Source organism: Mus caroli, chromosome 18 (assembly GCF_900094665.2).
Source record: "Mus caroli chromosome 18, CAROLI_EIJ_v1.1, whole genome shotgun sequence".
Taxonomy (NCBI): Eukaryota; Metazoa; Chordata; class Mammalia; order Rodentia; family Muridae; genus Mus; species Mus caroli.
In genome coordinates this window covers 20,236,111-20,244,848 of record NC_034587.1, presented here as the reverse complement: position 1 = coordinate 20,244,848, position 8,738 = coordinate 20,236,111, and the positions used below count along the sequence as shown (strand labels likewise).

Here is an 8,738-nt window from a genome sequence, read left to right as displayed (position 1 = left end):
ATCAGAAGCTAGAAGCAAAGTACTATTCTTAGAACAGATAGAGTAGAGTACAGGTCCAGTGATACCTTGGTTTCTAACTTTGTGCAGCACTATGTGAGAGCTATTTTAAACTCCTCAGCTTCTTTATTTGTCATGCAATACCTAGAAAGAAATTATAGCAGCAATGGAGAAGTGTTCCTTTTTCTCCACATCCTCACCAGCATCTGCTGTCATCTGAGTTTTTGACCTTAGCCATTCTGATTAGTATGAGGTGAAATCTCAGGGTTGTTTTGATTTGCATTTCCCTGATGACTAAGGATGTTGAACATTTTTTTAGGTGCTTCTCAGCCATTTGGTATTCCTCAGTTGAAAATTATTTGTTTAGCTCTTTGCCCCATTTTTAATAGGATTATTTGGTTTTATGGAGTCTAACTTCTTGACTTCTTTGAATATATTGAATATTAGTCTCCTATTGTGTTTAGCATTGGTAAAGATCTTTTTCCAATCTGTTGATTGCCTTTTTGTCTTACTGACAGTGTCCTTTGCTTTACAGAAGCTTTGTAATTTTATGAGGTCCCATTTGTCGATTCTTGATCTTACAGCACAAGCCATTGATGTTCTGTTCAAGAATTTTTCCCCTGTGCCCGTATGTTCGAAGCTTTTCACCACTTTCTCCTCTGTAAGTTTCAGTGTCTCTGGTTTTATGTGGACATCCTTGATCCACTTGGACTTGTGCTTTGTACAAGGAGATAAAAATGGATTGATTTGCATTCTTCTACTGGTACAACCACTCTGGAAATCAGTTTGGGGGTTCCTCAGAAAATTGGACATAGTATTACCTGAGGACCCAGCAATACCACTCCTGGGCATATACACAGAAGATGCTCCAACATGTAATAAGAACACATGCTCCACTATGTTCATAGCAGCCTTATTTATAATAGACAGAAGCTGGAAAGAATCCAGATGTCCCTCAACACAGGAATGGATACAGCAAATGTGGTACATTTACACAATGGAATACTACTCAGCTATTAAAAACAATGAATTTATGAAATTCTTAGACAAATGGATGGAACTAGAAAATATTATCCTGAGTGTGGTAACCCAATCACAAAAGAACACACATGATATGCACTCAATGATAAGTGGACATTAGCCCAGATGCTCGGAATACCCAAGATACAATTCATAAACCACATGAAAAGAAGGAAGATCAAAGTGTGGATACCTTGATCCTTCTTAGAAGAGGGGAACAAAACACCCATGGAAGGAGTTACAAAGTATGGAGCAGAGACTGAAGAAATGACCATCCAGAGACTGACCCACCTGAAGATCCATCTCATATACAATCACCAAACCCAGACACTGTTGTGGATGCCAACAAATGCTTGCTGACAGGAACCTGATATAGCTCTCTCCCGAGAGGCTCTGAAAGAGCCTGACAAATACAGAAATGGATGCTCACAACCATCTATTAGACTGAGCATAGGGTCCCCAATGCTTGCACTAACATCTCCAGGAATTAGAGAAAGGACCTAAGGAGCTGAAGGGGTTTGCAGCCCCATAGGAGGAACAACAATATGAACTAACAAGTACTTCTAGAGCTTTCAAGGACTAAACCACCAGCCAAAGAGTACACATGGTGGGACCTATAGCTCTAGCTGCATATGTAACAGAAGATGACCTAGTCAGTCATCAGTGAGAGGAGAGGCCCTTGGTCCTGTGAAGGCTCTATGCCCCAGTGTGGAGGAATGCCACGAACAGGAAGTGGGAGTGGGTGGGTTGGTGAGCAGGAGGAGTGGGGCGGGGTAAGAGGAAGGTGTTTTTCAGAAGGGAAACCAGGAATGGGGATAACATTTGAAATGTAGATAAAGAAAATATTCAATAAGAAAAATGAAAAAAGTATACTTCTTTTGAGATGTAGTCCCATTTAAAGCATCAATTTTCCTTCCCTCCTTTGAAAGACTTTTCAAGATTAAAATGTATGAATCAAATTTCAGTTTGAAACATCCTGTCAGCTAGAATGTAAGCAGGAGAGTCAGTGAACTGGGATTCCATGTATTTTGTGCCCTCAGAATTTTGACATTAATTGAATAAAGAGATATTTAAAAAATGTTTGTTAAATAAAGACAGATTTCTGTGCTGTGTGTTTCTTAAATGCATATATGAATAATGAAGCCTATATAATTCTGAATCCAAGTCTAGCAATTTCTGTGTTAGAAATATTTTTATTGAATACAGTAGACAAAGCTCAAATTAACGAATAAGAGATAAATACCAGCTTTATATATAGAAAGACCTGAAGTCCAGATGTTCTGAGATGAGAAGTAATCTACATGCTTAAATGGGAAGACCTAGATATTCAATCTTTTCCTCTCTACTGTGCCATCATTCATGCCACCTTTGTCTTGAACTCTATATAGATCATCTATCCTAGTCACAAAATACCTAGGTTAACCCCAAACCTTACACAGCTACCTCTTATCAACTAAAAAGAGGAAGAGCTCTGGTGGTAGTGTTAGTGCAAGGTATGGCATCGCTACTCTTACTGATTCTCATTTTGGCAATTCTACATGCATGTACTAATGAGAAATTATAATTCAGATGCTTCAGCTAGGAGTCTATTTGACTACAGTTACATGGATGAGAACTTAGGATAGGGAGATGTCTGTATGAAGAAGTACTGCTGGTAAGAAATCAAATAGCTGGGCGTGTTGGTGCATGCCTTTAATCCCAGCACTCGGGAGGCAGAAGCAGGCAGATTTCTGAATTCTAGGCCAGCCTGGTCTACAAAGTGAGTTCCAGGACAGCCAGGGCTATACAGAGAAACCCTGTCTCAAAAAACAAAACAAAACAAAAACAAAAACAAACAAACAAAAAAACAACAACCCAACCAACCAAACAAACAAACAAAAAACCCCAAATAAACAAATAGGTGAAATTCATCCAAGGGTGCCAATGAGTAAACATCCATGCTCATTATAATAAAACTTCTTAGAGGTAGAACTATTCAGCTTATCTGTGAGAAATATTATACAGAATAAATTGTGCAGTGTGTTTTGCTCAATTTTAAAAGATTTGTTTGTGTTATTTTATGTGTATGAGTATTGTTTCTGCATGTATTTATGCTTTACGGGTGCCTAGTGTCTACAGTGATCAGAAGAGAGTGACACATTTCTTGGAAATGGAGTTTAGATGGTTGGTGGGTGCTAGGAACTGAATCTAAGTCTTCTTAAGAGTGTTAACCACTGAGCTGTCTCTTGTGAGCATTGTGAGGGTTGGTTTTAAGATGGATGGGCACATCTGGACAACTGAATGCTAATGCAGTGTGAGAGCCTTGTTTTGAGGATGTTATTGAATTAAGTTAAAGTATCTCATTTCTATTCTCTTTATATATGCTATAAAGAGAGAAATTATGTGATATTTCATCTCTAATGTTACATGTCTCTCTTAGTGCACTTACTATAAAATCATGAACCTAGTAGGAGATAAATTGTTAGTCATAGAATTCAGTCATCATGAAATTCCATCTCAAATATAATAGACACTTTTCAAGTGACTCATAAACATCATTCCATCATCTAAATTGATACCACAAAAATTGCTAACATTAATGTGATGCAAAAATAGTGATAAATCTTTGCCTACATTATATATATGCAAATACACATATATAATGAATTGCTTTTTGGTTATAGTTTAGTGACAAAGTATATTAAATAAATTATTTAAAACATGAGCCTTGGAATATTGTGATTTATACAAAGATCGCGAGAAAGTTATCTTAATTCCATTATAAACATTGATATTTGAAAGTCTAATGACACTATATAACTTCTATTGTCTACTTATAAATATATAAAAAATAAAAATAGAAATAAATGCTAATGTATCACAGTATAATTTAATCTAGTGAAATTGTATATCAATTTATTTTTAATGTGATTTTTTTTCTTCATGTCTGTTCAAACAAGTAGAGGGGAAAATGTATATGCACACAGAACATCTTTGAGGGAAGGGAACATTTGCTTGCTAGAATTTTCTATGGTGTCTCTAAAGAAGGATTAATAGGCTTTGCTCCAAGCTGAGTGAAATATTTGCCAGGAGCACCACAATGATCAGTTGTTTTACCTTCACTGAATAGATTTTTCTGATTAACTTGCTAAAGTTCTGATTTATGGAAAAACTTTTGTCCTAGCTACTAGGCAAAAGTATTGATGTGAACCTTAATTGAGATTAATAAGCTGACATTCTGGATTGACTTGTCAGTTATTTAAATCTGAGTCCTAACAGTTCTTTAAAAAAAAAATGGAATGGAATTCCAAAGCTCTGCCTATGGCCACAATTGGCACCAAGTGTTTTGCTTCATCAGGTGGCCCCTAAACATCTGTTCTTTCTCTTCTAAGGGGAATGAATGGGATCCTTAATGTAAGGATGGACAACAGGAAGAGGGTGCTGTCACTTTCTGAACAGTGGTAAGGCCTCCATTCAGACTAGATGAGTACAAGTGAGACAATCAATTGCCAATGAACTGGGCAGAGTGCTTACCAGTCTTCTCCACAGTGAGTGAAAGGATGCGGTGCTGGAAGAAATCAAGGGACTAGAGACAGGAGATGCAGTGGAAGGGAGGAAGAGCTCCTTGGAGCATGGAGTGTGAATGAACACAGATTTCCCCTTCCCTAGGATCTTGATAACTACAGTAGTCAAATGCTGGAGGAAGTTACATTCCTGCTAAGATGTGAGCCCAGACCTAAGTCTCTCATTGGGAAAAATTGTCTCTACCACCAAGGGAGCACAAGGATTATTTGGTGAGCTGGTGAGAATCCTATAAGATTCAAGATGTTTCCCCCTTTTCTCTGATTTTTTTTTTTTTTTGTGTGGGCACAGTGAACTTTATTGATGGCATTCAGGATAGTAGGAAGGGCTGCCTAGGCTGCTTCTGTTATCATGGGGTTCTGGGATGGAAATTGTGAAGGAGATGTTCAGAGTTGGAGGCCAAATTGGAACAGGGACTCCTCAGGAACTGAGGTCCTCTCTCTTGCTCTCAGTGCCCTTGCTAGGGTGGGTGGTCCAGGGTTTCTTACTCCTTGGAGGCCGTGTAGGCCATGAGGTCCACCACTCTGTTGCTGTAGTCATGTTCATTGTCATACCAGGAAATGAGCTTTACAAAGTTGTCATTGAGAGCAATGCCAGCCCCAGCATCAAAGGTGGAAGAGTGGGAGTTGCTGTTGAAGTTGCAGGAGACAACCTGGTCCTCAGTGTAATCCAGGATGCCCTTCAGTGGGCCCTTAGATGCCTGCTTCACCAACTTCTTGATGTCATCATACTTGCCAGGTTTCTCCAGGAGACATGTCAGATCCACAACTGATACATTGGGGGTAGGAACACAGAAGACCATGCCAGTGAGCTTTCCGTTCAGCTCTACAATGATCTTGCCCACAGCCTTGGTAGCACCACTGGATGCAGGAATGATGTTCTGGATAGCCCCATGGCCATCACACCACAGCTTTCCAGAGGGGCCATCCACAGTCTTCTCAGTGGCAATGATGGCATAGATGGTGGTCATGAGCCCTTCTATGATGTCGAAGTTGTCATGGATGACCTTAGCCAGGGGGGCTAAGCAGTTGGTGGTGCTGGATGCATTGCTGACAATCTTGAGTGAGTTGTCATATTTCTCGTGGTTCACATTCATCACAAACATGGGGGCATCGGCAGAAGGGGCAGAGATGATGGCCCTTTTGGCCTCACCTTTCAGGTGGGCCTGTCCTTCTCCATGGTTGTGAAGATGCCAGTGACTCCATGACATACTCTGCACCAGCATCACACCATTTGATGTTAGCGAGATCTTGCTCGTGGAAGATGGTGATGGGCTTCCTGTTGATAACAAGCTTTCCATTCTCAGCCTTGACTGTGCTGTTGAATTTGCCATGGTGTAGTCATATTGGAACATACAGATCATGTAGTTTAGGTCAATGAAGGGGTCATTGATGGCAACAATCTCCACTTTGCCAAGTGCAGAGCAGAAGGCAGCTCTATTCACACCAACCTTTACCATTTTGTCTACAGGATGAGGCTGGCACTGCACAAGAAGATGTGACTGTCTCTGGAACAGGGAGGAGCAGAGAGCTACTTTCTCTGACTTTTAAATCTACCCCCCCAATCAGGGTCCTCTGCCAATTTCCTTCTTCCTTCCTTTATTTTTCTCCTCCTCCATCTCTCACTTTCTTTCCTTTTTTCTTTAACAAAGAACAAAGGAAAATAGCCCTTTCCATTGTTTTGAGCCCTAAGTGGAAGTCAAAAAGAATTCTATGACAAGTTCCATAATTACAATGAAAATGTGGCTGTGGAGAGCATCCTGGAGTGTGGGGGAGGGAAAAGGATGATGCTAAAGATGAAGACATACAGTGGAAAGACAAAAAGGCCAGGATTGAGCGACTCTCTGGGTATTTCAAAATACTTGAAAGGACTGTGCTGAGAGAAAAGGCAGCAAGAACACACAGAAAATTCACAGACAAAAGCTGTTGGCTCATAAGATGCTCAGCAAGTGAGTTAAATTAGGTCTGCAATGCCCAGCTGTTCTCAGGAGTCCAGCATTGATCACTACACGCTGACTCTAACTTGTCTATACACACATGTGCTTGCTAGAAGAAGCAGAGCATTCCCTTCCCCTCCACCAGCTAGTATCAGTTGTGTGAGATGCCCTTTGGGACAAAAGACTAACATTATTGAAGGTCAAAGCTACAACAGAGTTATTTGAAGTGAAATACGTCCAGATGTTGTTCTGTCTGTGCTTGGGAGTAGATTCATCACGGTTTATTTTTCTTCTTTAAAACATTTCTGTAGGCAATTGCCATTGTTTTATATCTCTGTAAGTCTCTTGAATGTTTTGGTCACTGAAATGCAGCCAGATTGGCACACCTACATTAAACCTATTTAGCTGGTTGTGATGGCCACACCCCACAAGGAGTTGTTCAACAGGATAACTGAACTCTCTCTTTCTAATCTTCTCACAAAGTTGTAAATAATCCATGCTACTTCACCAAAACAAGACAATTAATAGTGTACTGGAGATTATTTGCAATGTGTTATCTGAGACTTAGTTTCTTATATTTTTAGTTAAAATTCTTTGTTAAAAATGAAACGAGTGCTTTTTCAAAGGAAAACAATTTAAAGGGTTATTAGCTTGGTTGTTGGAGTTTTGTAGATCTTTAAAATGTTAAGGCATTTTACCATACAATATTGTATTTTATTTGGGGGGCAGGATATTACATAGATACAGGATGATGTCAACATCCTTATGGACCTGAGGATGATCTTAGAATCCTGCTCCTCCTGTCTATCTCTTCTGAATACCAGGATTACAGGCACTTGCCACCATGTTCACTTCTATGTCTTGCAGGGGATTTAACCCAGGGATATCCCCAGGAACAATACATAATACAGTTTAAAAATCATTTCTCTTATCAGATAAATAAGCTACAATGGTCATGCTGACAGGTATAAATTTACCAAAAAGTTGAACTTTCTCTTAAAAGAATAATTTTTGGGAAAGAAATTATCAGCTATTGCTTTTCTGATGAAAAGACACTAATGTTAACTCATTCTTTAGTAGATGTCTGCAGAATAATTCCAGATTAAACATCACATAATGTATACATGTATCAAAGCATCACATGGAAACCCTAAATATGTGTGTGCCCAAGAATGCAGTGTGATTTTTAAAGTGTAAGTTGCAGTGGAAGTTTAAATTCTTCTTAGCACCTTGAAGTGAATTCAGTACTTTTTTTTATGAGCACCTGGTATCTCTGATAGATTAGTGCCACTTCTTTAGGCAAGCTAAGATGCCTGTATGTTATGCATCATTTGTACCATGATAAATAAAAAGGCCTAGCACAGGGGACTGTAGAGGTGGCTCAGTAGCTGAGAGAATTGGCCGTTCTGGAGAACTTGGGTTTGATTCCCTATTCACACATTACAGCTCACAACCATCTGAAACTGCAGTTCCAAGGGAACGGCTACTTCTCCTGACTTCCAGCATGCACATGGTTCATTTCTACATACCCAGGCACACACATGTACACATGCTCAGACAAGAAAATCGTATTTTAGAGAGTAGCACAATGAAAAGGAAGAAATCTCAGGCCTGTTAGAAAAAGTTTTTGAGCTCATTAGCCACTGCAAAGCATACAATTTTCTCTAAAGATTTAAAAGCTTTAAGTGTGTTTGTGTGTGTGTGTGTGTGTGTGTGTGTGTGTGTGTGCATGATGTTGGGGTTCATTCATGTATCAGTGCCTATGTGACCCAGGAGAAGACATCATATAGATTGGAGCTGGAGTTGCATGTGGTTGTGAGGCAGCTGATGTGGGTGCTAGGAAATTAACTAGGTTTTCAAAAGAGCTGAGTCATTTCTCCACACCCAACATGGGATTTTATGAAAGCGCATATTGCAAATACATTTGAAATTTTTCTCTTCTCTAATCTATATTTTGTCATCTTTCCTTTCTAAAGAGCACTTCTGTCTTTGAGTATGAATTCTTGTATCCTGTGTGTGTACAGTTTTACTTAGAGAATGCATATTGATTCATTTATGTACCATATCAGGTGGTTCATAACTTTATCCAAATTATACCTGTGTGTCATGCCATAGTACCTGTCTTAGTCAGGGTTTCTATTCCTGCACAAACATCATGACCAAGAAGCAGCTGGGGAGGAAAGGGTTTATTCAGCTTACATTTACACATTGCTGTTCATCACTG

General features: G+C 39.4%; 1 pseudogene; it reads right to left on the bottom strand.

Annotated features, from left to right (window-relative positions):
* Positions 1-4,498: 4,498 nt before the first annotated feature.
* Positions 4,499-5,548, bottom strand: LOC110285130 (annotated as a pseudogene).
* Positions 5,549-8,738: the final 3,190 nt, after the last annotated feature.